The 17349-nt window shown below is 43.4% G+C and overlaps 1 long non-coding RNA gene across 1 annotated transcript; it reads right to left on the bottom strand.

Moving 5' to 3' along the window:
• Positions 1-2771: 2771 nt before the first annotated feature.
• On the bottom strand, positions 2772-17055 carry LOC132380316 (uncharacterized). The gene is made up of 3 exons (XR_009507732.1): positions 16955-17055; positions 4287-4395; positions 2772-3579 (listed from the first exon to the last, which is right to left on the bottom strand). It is a non-coding gene; the product is annotated as an uncharacterized LOC132380316 (long non-coding RNA).
• Between the last annotated feature and the right edge of the window lie 294 nt (positions 17056-17349).

The following is a 17349-nucleotide window of genomic DNA, read 5'->3' as shown; positions in this document are numbered from 1 at the left end:
TTCCTCGTCTCCAAATCCTGGCCGTGGCGTTCCTCATCTCCAAATCCATATGTGGCGTTCCTTGTCTCCAAGTCCGGACGTGGTATTCCTCATCTCCAAGTCCGGGCCGTGGTGTTCCTCGTCTCCAAGTCCAGGCCGTGGTGTTCTCCGTCTCCAAGTCCTGGCCGTGGCGTTCCTCATCTCCAAATCCATATGTGGCGTTCCTCGTCTCCAAGTCCGGACGTGGTATTCCTCATCTCCAAGTCCGGGCCGTGGTGTTCCTCGTCTCCAAGTCCCGGCCATGACATTCCTTGTCTCCAAGTCCCGGCCGTGGTGTTCCCCTTCTCCAAGTCCAGGCCGTGGCGTTCCCCTTCTCCAAGTCCTGGCCATGATATTCCTCGTCTCCAAGTCCAGGCTGTGGTGTTCTTCGTCTCCATGTCCTGGCCGTGGTGTTCCTTGTCTCCAAGTCCTGGCCGTGGCATTCCCCTTCTCCACGTCCTGGCCGTGGTGTTCTTCGTCTCCAAGTCCGGGCTGTGGTGTTCCTCATCTCCAAGTCCTGGCCATGATATTCCTCGTCTCCAAGTCCAGGCTGTGGTGTTCCTTGTCTCCAAGTCCTGGCCGTGGCATTCCCCTTCTCCACGTCCTGGCCGTGGTGTTCTTCGTCTCCAAGTCCGGGCCGTGGTGTTCCTCATCTCCAAGTCCTGGCCATAGTGTTCTTCGTCTCCACGTCCTGGCCGTGGTGCTCTTTGTCTCCATGTCCTGGCCATGATATTCCTCGTCTCCAAGTCCTGGCCGTGGTGTTCTTCGTCTCCAAGTCCTGGCCGTGGTGTTCTTTGTCTCCACGTCCTGGCCATGATATTCCTCGTCTCCAAGTCCAGGCCGTGGTGTTCTTCGTCTCCACGTCCTGGTCGTGGTGTTCTTCGTCTCCAAGTCCAGGCCGTGGCATTCCTTGTCTCCAGCTCCAGGCCATGGTATTCCTCGTCTCCAAGTCCAGGCCGTGATGTTCCTCGTCTCCAAGTCCAGTCCGTGGTATTCCTCGTCTCCAAGTACAGGCTGTGGTGTTCCTCATCTCCAAGTCCAGGCTGTGATGTTCCTCGTCTCCAAGTCCAGGCTGTGATGTTCCTCATCTCCAAGTCCTGGCCATGGCATTCCGTGTTCCAAGTATCAAAGTCCAAGATCTATGTTCCTTCAAGTCTGCAAGTCCTAGGTCTGGGTTCTATCCTTGCGTCACGGTTCTCCTTGTAAAAGGTAATAAACTCTATTTTAGTTAACTTTACAAAAACGTGTTTGTGTCCTGTGTCTGGGTCCTCCTTCAGCACCCTTGCCCCCTACAGTGTGACCGAGTGATTAAAACTTCCTCTTTTGTCAGAACAGAATGATGCTTTCCTAGAGGAATATTATGATCAAAAGAATCAACAAAGAGGAGATTTGGAGAAAGGTATAGCTCAGTTGCTAACACGAGGAAATCTGCAGATGCTGGAAATTCAGTCAACAATACACACAAAATGTTGGTAGAACACAGCAGGCCAGGCACCTTATATACACCTTATATGCTGGCTGGGTAGCCTCCAACTTGATGGCATGAACATTGACTTCTCTAACTTCCGTTAATGCCCCTCCTCCCCTTCTTATCCCATCCCTGACATATTTAGTTGTTTGCCTGTTCTCCATCTCCCTCTGGTGCTCCCCCCCCCCCCCACTTTCTTTCTCCTGAGGCCTCCCGTCCCATTATCCTTTCCCTTCTCCAGCTCTGTATCACTTTCGCCAATCACCTTTCCAGCTCTTAGTTTCATCCCACCCACTCTGGTCTACTCCTATCATTTCGCATTTCCCCCTCTCCCCTCTACTTTCAAATCTCTTACTATCTTTCCTTGCGGTTAGTCCTGACAAAGGGTCTCGGCCCAAAACGTCAACATCGCTTCTCCCTATAGATGCTGCCTGGCCTGTTGTGTTCTGCCAGCATTTTGTGTGTGTTGTAGCTCAATTGCTAATGCTTCTTCATTTAGGTCAGTAGGTTTTGTATCCTGGACCTAGCCTAGAGCACAAAAGTTGAGTCAGCCTCCTCCTCCTATAGACCTTAGTGAATACTGCACCTGCACAGGTTTTGCTCTCTGAAGAAAAGACTTTAGAGAGAAAACTACGAAGCGGGTAACAGCACTAATAACTTTGGTTGATGACAGTTCATCAGAAAAGAGTTACTCACTGAAGTGTGCAGCAATGTGCTTGATGATGCTTTGCCTTATGGAAAATGGTGGAAACTATATTAGATAGGAAATTAAAGACTTTCCATTACAACAGTTTATACGTAGGTTGGCAGAGTAATTCAAAATGTGGGTAAGCGGATGTGAAAGTACCAGTGCATTACTCTGTCTATCACCTTATTTCCCTGAAATTTGAGATCGGAAGAAGATGCTTGCAGGCAGCTTGGATGATACTTTTTCAATTAAAGTGCAATCCAACTTAGGCATTGGTTTACATGTTGTGCACCTAATAGAACCATCATGTGACAGAATATAATTTATTTTCGTGAACATATGTAGATAACTTCAATCACACCACTCTGAACTGATTTTGCAACCTACAGGTTCCCTTCCAAGGATTCTTTACTACTCATGTTCTCAGTATTATTTTTATTTTGCACATTGGTTGTTCGTCAGTTCTGGTTTGTTCAGGTATAGTCTAAAAGTATACAAGAAAAATGAATCTCACGTAATATGCGGTAACATATACATAGTTTCATAAATAATTTGAACTTTGAAATTCAAAATCAAACATTGGTCAGATCTATTGCGAGGGTGTTAGGAACATGAAAGTGCTAAAGAAACATAATAAACACACTGGAGAAAATCAAGCTTGTTACGCTTGCTATGACATTTCCAGTTCAAAGGAACATCATAGGATTTCCAATCACTATGCAAATAGTAAATCTGTTCCAATGTGTTCAAAAAGTTAAGTTATATGCTATTGCAGCATACCATAAAGGACATTTTGCGTTAAAATAAGTGAGGTTGTTTCAGTAAATATTTTTCTACACGTTCCTTGAGGTCAGAGAATGATGTCAGGGTGACTTATAATGCTGTAAGACAAATTGTTATGCCTGGTGCCTGCCCTTAAACAATGGATTGCTGAAGTATTCTTTCATTTCTAGGGAAATGAAAGGCAAGAAAGTAACATCAAATGCATCAACCATAATTCCTACCCAAAAACAGTGGAAAATGAATTGTCAGTAGGAAGATGGGAATGTCTGCATCACCATTTAATTTCTTCCTTCAAAGTTAAAAGTAAAATTTATTATGATTACATATTTTTTCCTGTGGGTATACCCAGCAAATCTATAGCACAGTGACTGTAAACAGGATCAATGAATGCAAGAGCAGAGAAGACAACAAACTGTGCAAATACAAATATAAATGAATAGCAATAAATAAGAATGCATGAAACAACAAGATAGAGAGTCCTTAAAGTGAGATCAATAGTTGTGGGAACACCAGCAATAGAATGTGTGTAGTTATCCTCTTTTGCTCCAGAGCCTGATGGTTGAGGTGTATTAACTGTTCTTGAAGCTGGTGGTGTGAGTCCTGAGGCACTTGTATCTTCCACCTGATGGGAGTAATGAGAAAAGAGCATGGCCTGGGTGGTGAGGATCCTTGACGATGGACAATGCTTTTCTATGATTAAGTTTCATGAAGATGTGCTCAATGGTTGGGAGGGCTTAACCCGTGATGTATTGGGCTGCATTCCTGTTTGCTAAGTGTCACTTTAATTTCTCATTTCTTTCAAAAAGTAACAAAAGTAATGCATTTCCTTGATTAGCTATGCACATGATGTTAAACCCAACATGCCCATGCTCCTTTATTTTCCTGCCATTCTATTTAAACATCTGCCAGCCAAATTAGCACATTAGCTTAGCAATGAAACTCTGTGGACTACCGCTTACATTGCCATGGTCTTTGCTTCAACTGTCTTTTTCTTTGCCCGTAAGGTCTTACTTTTGCATGGTCTTTTTTTCAGTGTGATATAATGTATGCATTATTTATATTAGGTGTATTGAGTGAGTCTGTGATGACTTTTTCATTGCGCCGTACCTTGCTGTATTTGGATGAACCTCAAAGCAGAATTATAAGTTTCATCCACTTTCTGCTTCAAGGTGAAAGAGCAGCAGATTGCTTGCAAACACTAGGTGAGGAAACCGGAAACTAGTTTGAAAAAGTAATGGTGAGTGAAATGAAAAAGGTGTGAAAATGCCCGTGAACTTTCTCTTTTTTCTGTACTGGGAGGAAGAGAGAGTACTCAATGGGTTCATTCACCTTCTGCTATGCAGGTGTTGCCCAAGCCGATTTCTTCAGTCGTTGCTAAGTTTTACTTCTCTTCAACTGCATTCTTATAGCTCCCTCTGATGGAATAACTTTTCATAACCTAAAATAATTTCACTTGATAATATTAAATTTCATTTGTTTAAAGCATACAACTAAAATGAGCTTGCGAGAGCAAATGTGATCAAGGTAAAAAAAAATGCAAACTGAATCTGTCTTTTAGTTCTGAATTATTGCGTTCTATCTCGAAAAAGCTACTTTTTGAGGCTTACACTTTACAAAAATACTTACATAAAATGTTTCTATTTTATTCCTAATTTAAATTAGCTTTTAACATGGGATTTACCTAATTCACATTTTCTCATTATTTAATTTGTATTTTTCACAACTGAAATGAGCAAACAAAACGTGATTGCTGTGTTTAAGATTAATAAATTACATCAATAAAAAATTTATTTTTCGATTTCTTCCCTTTCCCTTGCATATTAATAGCTCAGAAGTGAACATGACTACTCTCACTTGATAGTTTTTTTTAAATTTTAGCCTTCACTCAACCACCAGTAGTGGCATTGGCCTTTTGAGTGCAGTACTGGACTCAACCAAATACAATGTATTATTTAATCTTTAATTATTTATTTAATCTTCCTGACTTGTATCTATTGCCGCCGATAATAAGATAACTAAAATAACTGCGCGCAGAAAATACGACTCAAACATCCTTTTACTTTCCTAGTGCACAAGGAGGACAGCATGGCCCTTGCCACGCACACTTTTCTGAAGTTTGAAGAGAAAGCTGCTATTTCTATACAGAGTTGGCTTACTAGTTATACAGTATATGCTTGAATTCCTTACTCACAACAACAATCACCATTCATAATAAGGTGTTACATGAAAATTGAAACTTCAAGCTGGCAACTGATGATATTTTGAAGATAGTAAAGCTCTCAGTTGTTGGGTGTGTTTCACAACCTTCCATTATTCCTATTGGGTCTGTCTCTAGCACCCCCTTTTGTGTAAAGGGTTGCCATGTTTTAGGCATGAACATCACTGTCTTGAACTTCCAATAATTCCTTTTCCCTCTCTCATTTTATCTCCTTGCCTGCCCATCACCTCCCCATGCTGCTCCTCTCCACTTTTCTTTCTTCCCTGGCCTTCTGTTCTTTCCTATCGGACTGCCCCCTCTCAAACCCTATACCTCTTTCAACAGTCAAACTCCCAGCTCTTTACTTCATCCCTTCCCCTTCCGGTTTCACCTATCATCTTGTGTTTCTGTCTCCCCATCCCCCTCAGTTAAATAAATATTTTTTTTCCCTCCGGTCCTGCCAAAGGGTTTCGGCCCAAAACGTCAACAGTACCTTTTTCAATAGATGCTGCCTGGCCTGCTGAGTTCCTCCAGCATTTTATGTGTGTTGCTATATTTGAGGAAGACTATTTTCAGAAAAGTCGCACTACGGTGGTCTCACTCATCTAACTTAAGTACACACTGCCACAGTTACTGCAACTTAATCTTGCTTGTAGAAAGCAGAGATGTCTTCAAAGACATCTTCAACTCCCAAACTGCCTTCAATGCGAGCACTCGGAGTTCATCCCACAGCAAGCTATTCACAAATTTCCTGACGCACACAGCATTAATAAAGCAGCATCCCAACTAAAAAGTAAGAGCACCTTGGAAGTACACAAAACCCCCACTGAATCGTAACAAAGGGAATCAGAGAGTCATGCAGCATGGGAAAATGTCCTGGTCTATATAACCTCACCTTTTTTAACACAGGTCTCCAAATTCAGGTAATGTCCTGGTAAATCCTTTTTGCTCTCTTTCTAGTTTAGTAGAACCTTTCCCATAACAAGGTGGACAAAACAGTGTACAATGCTCCAGGTGTAGCCTCAACATCTTATATAACTGCATCATAACCTTCCAACTCCTATACTCAATGCCCTAATCGATGAAGAGTTGCTTGGCAAATGCCTTCTTCATCATCTACCTATTTTGTGATGCCACTTTTAATGAACTATGCACTTTCACTCTCCGGTGTTCCACAACACTCCGCAGGGCCTACCATTCACTATAAGTCCTTCCCTGATTTAATCTCCCAAAATACAATGCCTCACACTCATCTGAATCGAAAGCCATTTATCAATCTTCAGCCCACATATCTAGTCGATCATGATACCTCTGTAACTTTTAGCAAGATTCCACCCATTTTAGAATCAGCTGTGGTCTTACTAACCGTGCCTTGTACATTCACATCCAAATCATTTAAACAGAAAACAAACAACAAAGGTCCCTGCACCAACCCACATGGCATACCATTAGACAAAGACCTCCATCTGAGGTGCAACCCTCAACCATCACCCTCTGCTTCCTACCCCTGAGCCTGTTATGAATCCAATCTGCTACCTTCCCCTGGATCCCAGGCAGTCCAACCTTCCAGATTAGCCTGCCATGGCAGACCTTGTCACGGAGCTGGTTAAAGTCCATATAGACAACATACGCTAGCCTACTATTTGTTACTTCCTCAAAGAACTCCAAAGGATTGTTGGCATGCTTTCTCACATACAAAACCATGCTGACTGTCTCAGCTCAGATCCTGTCTTTCCAAATGTTGGTAGACCCTGTCCCTCAGAAACCTCAACAGCAATTTACTTACTGTCAGTATCAGACTCACTGGCCTGTAGTTTCCTGCCTTGGTTTTACTGCCCTATTTAAACAACAGCAACACCTTAGCCGCTGTCCAGACCTCCAGAAAATCATCTATCACCAGAGATTAAGCAAAAACATCTCTGTAAGAGGCTCCATAATTTTTTTCTCCAGCTTTCTACAAAGTCTGAGAATGTACCTTGCATTCAACCCTTGTGGATTTATATAGCTTTTTGTATCTTAAGGCATCCAGTACCTCCTGCCTGCTAACTCCTGTGTAGTCCAAGACAACATCACTCGTTTCCCTCATTTTCTTATCTTCCAAGAGAAACAGCCAATAAAAATCTCATGCATTTCCTTTGATTCAGCATAGATGGCCATACTAATCATTAAGGCAAACTATTCTCTCCCTGGCCATCACTTTAATCTCAATATACTGAAAGAATGTCTTGGGATTTTGTTTCACCATGTCTGTCTACCAGATCCTTCTCATATCCTCTTTTTGCCCTCCTAACTTCTCTCTTAAATGCACTTAAGGGAGACATTAAGAGGACTAAAGAGAATATCAGAAGAATTACTCTGAATCAAGTAATTCACTAGTTCCTAATTGCTTATGCATAGAGTATGCCTCCCTCTTTTTTTAACCTGTGCCATAATAACTTTTAATATCCTGATGAAGGGTCTCGGCCCGAAACGTCGACAGTGTTTCTCCCTATAGATGCTGCCTGTCCTGCTGCGTTCCACCAGCATTTTTGTGTGTATCTTTTGTCAGCTAGGGTTCCCTAAACCTGCAAGCTTTGTCCTTCAACCTAACAGGCACATTCAGGCCCTGAACTCATGATGTCACACTTTTAAAGATACTACTTAGCAGATGCTCCTTTCCCTGCAAGTAATCTCACCATTGCAAGACTCTGCCTAAAGACTCCGTACTTTATTCTGCCCACTTCAGGATCTTAACCTATGAACCAACTGTATCCTTCTCCATGGCTATTTTAAAGCTAATAGAATTATGGCTACTGGACCCAAAGAGCTCAAGATGTCCCTCAAGTTCAAACTGAAGTTGAAGTTGAAGTTTAATTTTCATTGAACTGTACATGAATATGTAACAACCACGGATTTGGCAATGCAGTAGATATGGCAATTGTGCTTGTGAATTTGCATGTGTCAGCTAATTATTATGTAATGCTGATAGCACTTAACTCCATACTTGTCGTCATAGTGCTTGTTGAGACTTGGACAGAGCACAGCATTGCTTCGCTGCCTGTTTTTTTCTGGCCTTCCCTGAGAAATTGGACTTTTGAGTCGACTGACTTTGAAGACTAGCGGTATTCATTCAAAGTTTATATATTCTTTTTGCTGTTATCAGGTTCAGACATGGCCCAAGTGCGGAGTGAGAGACACTGAAGCAGGTCGATAGTTCACAAACTTTATTGCAAACCGTGTTAAAGGGAAAATAAACAATAAACGCTAGGCCAAATAGGGCCATTAACCAAAACTCTTAAGCGGGAAATGAAGCCTACACTGCGGCTGGAAAGAACATCTAAACATTAAACGAATACCGTTAGTCTTCAGAGTCAGTTGACTCAAAGGTCCAGTTTCTCAGGGAAGGCCAAAAGCAAACAGACAGCGAAGCATTGCTGTGCTTTGTCCAAATCTGCACAAGCACTACGAAGACAATTATGGACTTAAATACCATCACGATTAAATAATAATTAGCTGACATGTGCAAATTCACAATTGCCATTTCTACTGTGCTGCCGAATCCGTGGTTGTGACAGAATATCCATGAATACAGCCAAATGAAGCATTGTTCCTCCAGAACCAAGGTACAAAACACAGTGCCAACAGTCATACACAGCACAAAGCATATACAGTGTTGCACACATAAGACAGCAGTAAACATTCAGTCACACAAAAACAAATATTATAGCATGAGTCCTAGAGTGTCAGGTCATGATGGTGCATGGACGTTGTGGCAAGATCAAGCCTGCAGCGATCTGCAGATGAACACAATCCAGCTGGTCTTCCACTGAGTGAACACCAGAGGTCAGTACTGGTGAGAGGGCCCAGCTCTCAACTCCTGCGTAGACGCTGCTCCACACTGAATCCAGTGTCTTGTCTCCTGGGTAGCTCCAACCCACAGCCCTGGACCTGAGACCTAGTCTACGTCACAATCATGGCCACACAGCTTACCCGCCGTTGGTCTCTCCAATAAATCCACTATTCAGCGACTTGCTGATGGGGTAGACCTGCAGTACTTTAAGTTCTTAACATCTAACAGTGTTTTGCAATTGTAAAAATGATGCTTTATAGAAGCAATAACACCTTTATTTGAACCTGAAGATGCCACCGCGTCCAAGCATGCTACAACCTTACCAGAACAGAGAAGTGTCACTTCCCCAGCCTCATTTTCCAGCTGGAGATAGTATTGCAGCCTCTCTTGTAGGTCCCTCTACATATCGATCAAGGAAGCTTTCTTGCACACAATTCACAAACCCCACTCCATTCAAGACTTTCAGCATATGGTTGGCCCAGTGGATAACAGCGAAGTTAAAATCCCCCACTAATAATAAATACTCTGTCAGAAAAGAACCAAATGAATTTAAGGGCAGGGTGGAAGTTGGAGGCAAAGTTGATGAAATTGACGAGCTCAGCATGGGTTAATGAAGCAGCACCAATGCAGTTGTCAATGTAGTGCAGAGTGGAGGAGGAGTTGTGGAAGGCTTGGAACATAGTCTGTTCTACTTAGGCAACGAAAAGGCAGGTATAGCTTGGGCCCATGCGGGTGGCCATCCTACTCCTGAGGTCTGCAGAAAGTGGGAGGAGCCGAAGGAGAAATCGCTGAGGGTGAGGATCAGTTCTGCCGGACGGAGGAGGGTGGTGGTGGAGGGAAACTGCAGTTGGTTCTTTTATTGAAAAAGAAGTGGAGAGCTTTAAGGCTTTCCTGATGGGGTTAGAAGTCTATAGGACTGGGCATTTGTATTGATCCCTACTGAATTCCTCCACTATCAATCCTGCCCTCACCCATATCTCCTCTATTTCTGGGACCCCTGCACTATCTGCTGTCTTAACCATGGTAGATTTCCTCTTGTCCTTACCTACTACCCCATGAGACTTTGCATTCAACACATCATCCTCCACAACTTCAAGCATCTCCAAAGGGATCCTACCACTAAACACACCTTTACCTCTCCCCCACTCTCCATTTTCCACAGGGGTCACCCCCTCTGTCATTCACTTGTCCGTTTGTATCCTCCTTTACTTATCTCCCTCCTGGCAATTATCCTTGCAAGTGGCCAAAGTGCTACCCCTGCCGATCACCTCCTCCCTCACATCTATTCAGGACCCTCCAAGTGAGGCAACACTTCACCTGCGAATCTGCTGGGGTTGTCTTTTGTGTGATGCTCCCAATGCAGCCTCCTCTACTATTGGTGAAACCCCTCATAAATTGAGGGACCGCTTCATCAAGCACATACAATCCATTTGCCAAAAGCAGAACTTCCTGGTGTCCAAACATTTTAATTCTGATTTCCTTTCCCATTCTAACATGTCTGCCCAGGGCCTCCTCTTGGGCCATGATAAGGCCACCCTCGGGTTGGAGCAGCAACAGCTTATATTCCATCTGGGTAGCCTCCAAACTGCTGGTATGAATATCAATCTCACCTTCCAGTCAAAAAATATTTCCATCCTCCACCTTCTGCTATTCCCCACTCTGGCCTCTTACCTCCTCACCTACCTATCATCTCTCCATGGGTCCCCTCCTCCTTCCCTTTCACCTATGGTCCACACTTGTCTCTGATCAGATTCCTTCCTCTCCAGCCTTAACCTTTCCCACTGACCTGGCTTCACTTATCACCTTCTAGCTATCCTGCTTTTCCTCCCCTCACTTGTTCTCCTGGTGTTTTTTCCTTCCCTTTCCTGTCCTGAAGAAAGTTCTCGGCCTAAAACCTCAGCACATTTTTCAGTTCCATGGATGCTCTCTGACCTGCTGAGTTCCTCTAGCATTTTGTGTGTTTTGCTTTGGATTTCCAGCATCTGCAGGTTTTCTTCTGTTTACGTTAAAGACTCATTAAGTTTGGGATGGCCGGTTTGCTGTGAGGTTAAGTGTGCTAGGCATGTATTTTCTTGAGTTTAGAAGAAAGATTTTCATAGAAATTTACAAAGTTCTTATGGGCTCAAAAGGACAATTGCAGAGAGAATGTTTTTCTTTGGTGAGGAGTCTGGGACTACGATTTGCATTTTTAGAATAAGGGGTTAAGACTCAGATAAAAATATCTTCCCTACAGACAGAAGTGAATATATGGAATTCTCTAAACCGGAGGATTGTGGAAGATTAGGCATTAGTTGATTCAAATTAAAATTCAATAGATTTCTGAATATGAACTGAGCCAGGATAGGTATAAGGCAGGAAGATGATGCTGAGGTAAAAAATGCATCAAGGTGATATCACTTGAGAAGGTGCAGGGTAATTCACCAGCATGTTGCCTGGAAAAGATTTTTTCAGTCATGAGGAGAGATTGGAGCAGCTAGGTTGAGGTTCCATGGAACTGAAGAAGGTAAGAGGGGAAATGATTGAGATATGTAAAATTTTGAAAAGTATGGGCAGAATAGTTTGCAGAGACGTACAAAAAAGCTGGATGAACCCAGCAGGCCGGGCAGCATCCGTTGAAAGAAGCAGTCAACATTTCGGGTCGAGACCCTTCGTCAGGACTAAAGAAGGAGGGAGCAGGGGCCCCATAAAGAAGGTGGGGGGGAGGGTGGAAAACCAATCAGAGGAAAGATCAAAGGGTGGGGGAGGTGAAGCTGGGAGGGGATAGGCAGGAGAGGTGAAGAAGGAATCTAAGGGGAAAGCACTATGCGTAGTAGAAGAAGGCAGAGTCATGAGAGGTGACACTTAATAACTTCTCTTTCGGCTCTTCCCACTTTCTTCAGACCAAGGGTGTAGCTATGGGCACTCAGATGGGCCCCAGCTATGCCTGCCAATTTGTGGGTTATGTGGAACAGTCTATGCTCCAAATCTAAACTGCTACTGCTCCTCAACTTTTCCTTCGATACATTGACAACTACATTGGTGCTGTTCCCTGCACCCATGCTGAGCTCATCAATTTCATCGAATTTCAATCAATTTCATCAATTTCCTCAAATTCACTTGGTCCATCTTGGACACTTCTCTCCCCCTTCTTGATCTCTCAGTCTCCATTTCTGGAGTTAGACTGTCCACTGACATTTTCTATAAACCCACTGACTCCCATAACTACCTTGATTATACCTCTTCCCACTCCGCCAAATGCAAAAATTCTGTTCCCTATTCCCAGTTCCTCTGTCTCCACCACATCTGCTACAAGGATGAGGCTTTCTGTTCCAGGACATCCCAAATGTCCTCTTTCTTTAAGAATCGTGGTTTCCCTTCTGCCGTCATCAATGATGCCCTCACCCGCATCTCCTCCATTTCCCACACTTCGGCCCTCACCCCATCCTCCCATCACCAGAACAGGGACCGTGTCCCCCTTGTCCTCACCTATCACCCCACCAGCCTCCGGATCCAGCATATTATCCTCCGGCACTTTCGCCACCTTCAAAAGGACCCCAACACTAAGGACATCTTTCCCTCTCTACCCCTCTCTGCTTTTTGCACGGATCATTCCCTCTGCGACTGCCTGGTCCACACATCTCTCCCCACAGATCTCCCACTTGGTACTTATCCCTGCAAGCGTAAGTGCTACACCTGTCCCTACACCTCCTCTCTTACCACCATTCAGGGCCCCAAACAGTCCTTCCAGGTGAGGCAACACTTCACTTGTGAGTCTGTTCTATTGCATCCGGTGTGGCCTCCTCTACATTGGCGAGACCCAACACAGATTGGGGGACCGCTTCATAAGCACCTACGCTCCGTCCGCCACAACAGACAGGATCTCCTGGTTGCCACTCACTTCAACTCTCCTTCACATCCCCATTTGGATATGTCCATACATGGCCTCCTCTACTGCCATGATGACGTCAAACTCAGGTTGGAGGAACAATACCTCATATACCGCCTGGGTGGTCTCCAGCCCCTTGGTATGAACATCGAATTCTCCAACTTCCAGTAATTCCCTCCCTCTCCCTTCACCCATCCCACCTTCACTCTGTTTCCTCTTCTAGCTGCCTATCACCACTCTCATGATTCTGCCTTCTTCTACTACCCATAGTGCTTTCCCCTTACATTCCTTCTTCACCTCTCCTGCCTATCCCCTCCCTGCTTCCCCTCCTCCACCCCTTGATCTTTCCTCTGATTGGTTTTCCACCCTCCCCCCAACCTGCTCTATGGGGCCCCTGCTCCCTCCTTCTTTAGTCCTGATGAAGGGTCTCGGCCCGAAACGTTGACTGCTTCTTTCAACGGATGCTGCCCGACCTGCTGAGTTCATCCAGCTTTTTTGTACGTCTTGATTTGACCACAGTATCTGCAGTGCACTTTGTGTTTATAGTTTGCAGAGAACTGTCTCCCAGATCTGAGGCAGATATAACAAGAGAACATTAATTTAGGTTGCAGAATAAGGGATTCAGAATGGAACTACCAGAGAATAGTGAGTACACTGCTGGAAGGAGTGGTGGAAGCAGAAATAATTATATGAATACCAGAGTTGTCCAGGCATAGAAGCTTCTGGGCCAAATACTTGAAATTGGTATTAATATGGATGGGTGCCCATGGGTCAGCATGGATGTGCTGTGCCAAATGGTCTTTTGCTTGCTATGTGATCCTGTGATTGTAATATCTTGAAGAATTGCGGAGCATGGCCGAAGAGCTGGAAGATCTACTCATTCTCATTATTCTTCTTTTCATTTGTTAAATTTGATGCTGAAGCACTTAAGAAAATATTCAAACCGACAACTAAACTCTTAAAAGTTATACATTAAGGGATAACAAGATTTATAAAGGAAATTCTTTTGTTTGCATGTCATTCAAAAGCATAGTTAACATAAGTGGATGGATGAAAATCAAGGATACTTGCCAATATCTTCCCATTTTTTTCTTTGTCTTAGCATGCTTTCTGGAGGTCACCCTGTGCTGTTCCTTCCTCCTAAACTCAACAACTATTCTCATGCTGCTCTCAGAATTCATGCTTGGTCAATAGCACAAGAAACACAGATCATCAGAAAACACGAGTGAATCTGCAGATGCTGGAAATAAATAAAAAACACAAAATGCTGGCAGAACTCAGCAGGCCAGACAGCATCTATGGGAGGAGGTAATAACGACGTTTCAGGCTGAAGCCCTTCATCAGGAGGGTGAAGGGTTTCAGCCCGAAACGTCGTTATTACCTCCTCCCATAGATGCTGTCTGGCCTGCTGAGTTCTGCTAGCACTTTGTGTTTTTTACAGAACATCAGTCAAGGTTTATTATCATCTGCTCCCTCTGGTGGTTAGGTTACAGACACAAAATTAAAATCAATGCATACAAAATGCTGGGGGATCTCAGCATCTATGGAAGTGAATAAACAGTTGACATTTTGGGCTGAGACCCTTGCTTTGGAATTCTGGCATCTGCAGAATTTCTTGTGTTTACAAAAGTAAAAATGGTTTCCCACAGAGAGCAATGCAAAGTGCAAACTGTTGAACTGAGAGACAGACGTGCATCTATAAATCAGTACCATTCCAACATATTTTAAAAGAGATTTGTCACAGGATATGTCACAACAAACCACCTACTTTTGCTACAATACCTACTGAGGTTCTCAGGAAAATGCCATATTTTAATTATATGAAATTTAATGAGGTGGAGATTCTGATCATTTAAAGGACAAATAGAAAAAGTTAAATGTTAATTTTCATCATGTTGGATGAGAAGGACAGTTTAGCTTAACCGGGAAACAAGAGCTTGCAAACACGTCTCTTTCTTTACAGTAATTAATCTAAACTCAATGGCCCACTTACAGAAGAAAATATTTATCTAATGCTGACAAATTAAGAGATAAATACAAATTTATCTTAAGAAGTATAATAATAGAAACCTCACATAAGCCAAACGCTCTCCTGCAGAACAGCAACACATTGCTTAAATTATCATCATGACTCAGCTGGTCTGGAGTGGGTGCTGTTGGGTTAAATGTTATTACTGACTTTAAAATTTAATCTGATAATTTAGGAGATAAAGACTACCCTCAATCTCTTGTTTGCTGATCTTGAACCTGGGATCAACTGGAAAAATAACACCAAACAATGCATCCTCCTAAATGTCCTGTTAGATTATTGGTTTAGGTCGGGGGTCGGCAACCCGCGGCTCCGGAGCCACATGTGGCTCTTTTACGTCTGTGCTGCGGCTCCCTGTTGCTTTGGGAAATAATTGGTTGTGGCGACCCTTTTCCTGGCACATTCGAACCGACTCACTATTAGATAGCCTACGGGGGTTTGCGAGCACAGAGCTTTGGAGCCTCTGCGCCATGGGGGGCAGGTTGAGGGAGGCTTAAAAGTGAGGCTGAAGATTTCGAATAAAGTTTTTTCCTTCGACTGCAGTTACCGACTCCGTGTCGTAATTTTAGCGCTGCGTGTAGCACACCGCTACATGGTCAGTATTTAATTAAAATGTATTTTATGTTAGTTTGTTAGTTTTTGAAATGTAATTCTAAATTTGAAGATTATGGTGATCTTGTACAATCTAAATAAGACGTTGTGGCGACCCATTTCCTGACACATCCGAACCGGCTCACAATTAGCCAGCGCTCAGGCTAAGGGAGATAGCCTACGGGGGTTTGTGAGTACGTGCCTTTTGCAGCATCCGCGCCCATGGGGGGCGGGTTGAGGGAGGCTTAAAAGCAAGGCTGTTTAGTTCGAATAAAGCTATCTTTGACTGCAGTTTACTGACTGCGTGTAGCAACCGCTACAACGTGTTTTTATCGCTGGCTGTCCAGAGGGGAGGTGCTGAAACGCTTTGTCGCGTGTCTGGAAGAAGAGAAAACTTTCCTGGGCAGCAAAGGGCTCACCTTTCCTGAGCTGGAACAGCCAGAGTGGCTGGAAAAGCTACACTTCATGGTAGACATGACAGCGCACCTGAACACGCTGAACACAGCTCTTCAACGGGGTAAGGACGTACAGCCCTGCACATGTTGGAGGATGTTTTGGCATTCGAGCGCAAGTTGACGTTGCTTGCCAGAGATTTACAGAAAGGCACATTGTCTCACTTCCCCAATTTGAGAGAGTTCAAACAAGGTCACGACATGATAAATTCGGAGTATTTACATTCTGCAATCATCGCAATGCAAACATCGTTTGGGAAACGCTTCTGTGAGTTCAGAGAGGAAAAAAACACATTATCCTTCCCGGTCACTCCCCTAAGCATCGATCCATCCCTACTGAATACGACTGCATTGTCAGGTGTGAGTCAACCTGAACAAGTATGATAAATATTTTAATTGCCTATTATTTTACGTATATTCATATGTTTTCATTGTTCAGTGAAATAGTCCTTTTATTTTTCAGGTTGACAGCTGGCTGACGTTATTTTTGGTTTGCTGCTGGCGGCAAATTCAAGTTTGGCGTTTTTCATAAATACAAGAAGGACTCAAATAGACGTTGAGTATTTTACTTAAAAGTAACCTTCAACCCAACGTCTTTTTTTTCGGAGTTCAAAATGTTTTTGTTGCATGCAGAAATGTAATTTCGTTTTCTCTGCAGGAGTTCATCAATTTCATAAATGCAACACATTATAGTTTGTTTATACATAGCATAAAGGCAAAACAAAATGTTGTATGCAGTATTATTTCATTTTAAATGTCAAACGGGTTTTGCGGCTCCCAGTGTTTTCTTTTCTGTGGGAAACGGGTCCAAGTGGCTCTTTCAGTGGTAAAGGTTGCTGACCCCTGGTTTAGGTAGACACACTCGAATCTGTCTCTCCTCCACTTCGACTTTGTTCCACTCCGCTTGCGTCAGCCTCGCCTTGAATATGCCTCAAATTCTCCCTTGATCTCAGTGGGACTTTGCTTCACACACTTTGACCCTCAACTCAGCTTTGCCTTCAATCAACTCTTCAACGTTCGCAGTGATCGCTTACCATAATTTATAACAGAGAAAGTGTTGTTCATAAAAATTAAGTTGTATTTCTTGTTTTGTTAACTACCAGTAAGTTGTCACTTGCCTTCAGCAGCACCACCGTAAACCGAAAGTTTAAATCCTCCAATGCCAATTGTGGAATTTAAATTCAGATTAACAATTAACTGCTGTTAAATCTGAAGCTGGACCTCTGCCTGCAGAAGTTGTTATTGCCTTGGAAAACTTTCTTTGAATATGTTGCACTTAAGATCATGATCCATTGTGTGTTCTTAAGTCTACCTACTTCCTTTCCTTCCATAAGACCCCCTGGAAAACATTCATTAGTTTACACTCAGTGGCCACTTTATTAGGTACAGGATGGAGCCCAGTGTGGTCTCCTGCTGCTGCAGTCCACCT

Source organism: Hypanus sabinus, chromosome 23 (assembly GCF_030144855.1).
Source record: "Hypanus sabinus isolate sHypSab1 chromosome 23, sHypSab1.hap1, whole genome shotgun sequence".
NCBI lineage: Eukaryota > Metazoa > Chordata > Chondrichthyes > Myliobatiformes > Dasyatidae > Hypanus > Hypanus sabinus.
This window is presented reverse-complemented; position numbering and strand designations above follow the sequence as displayed.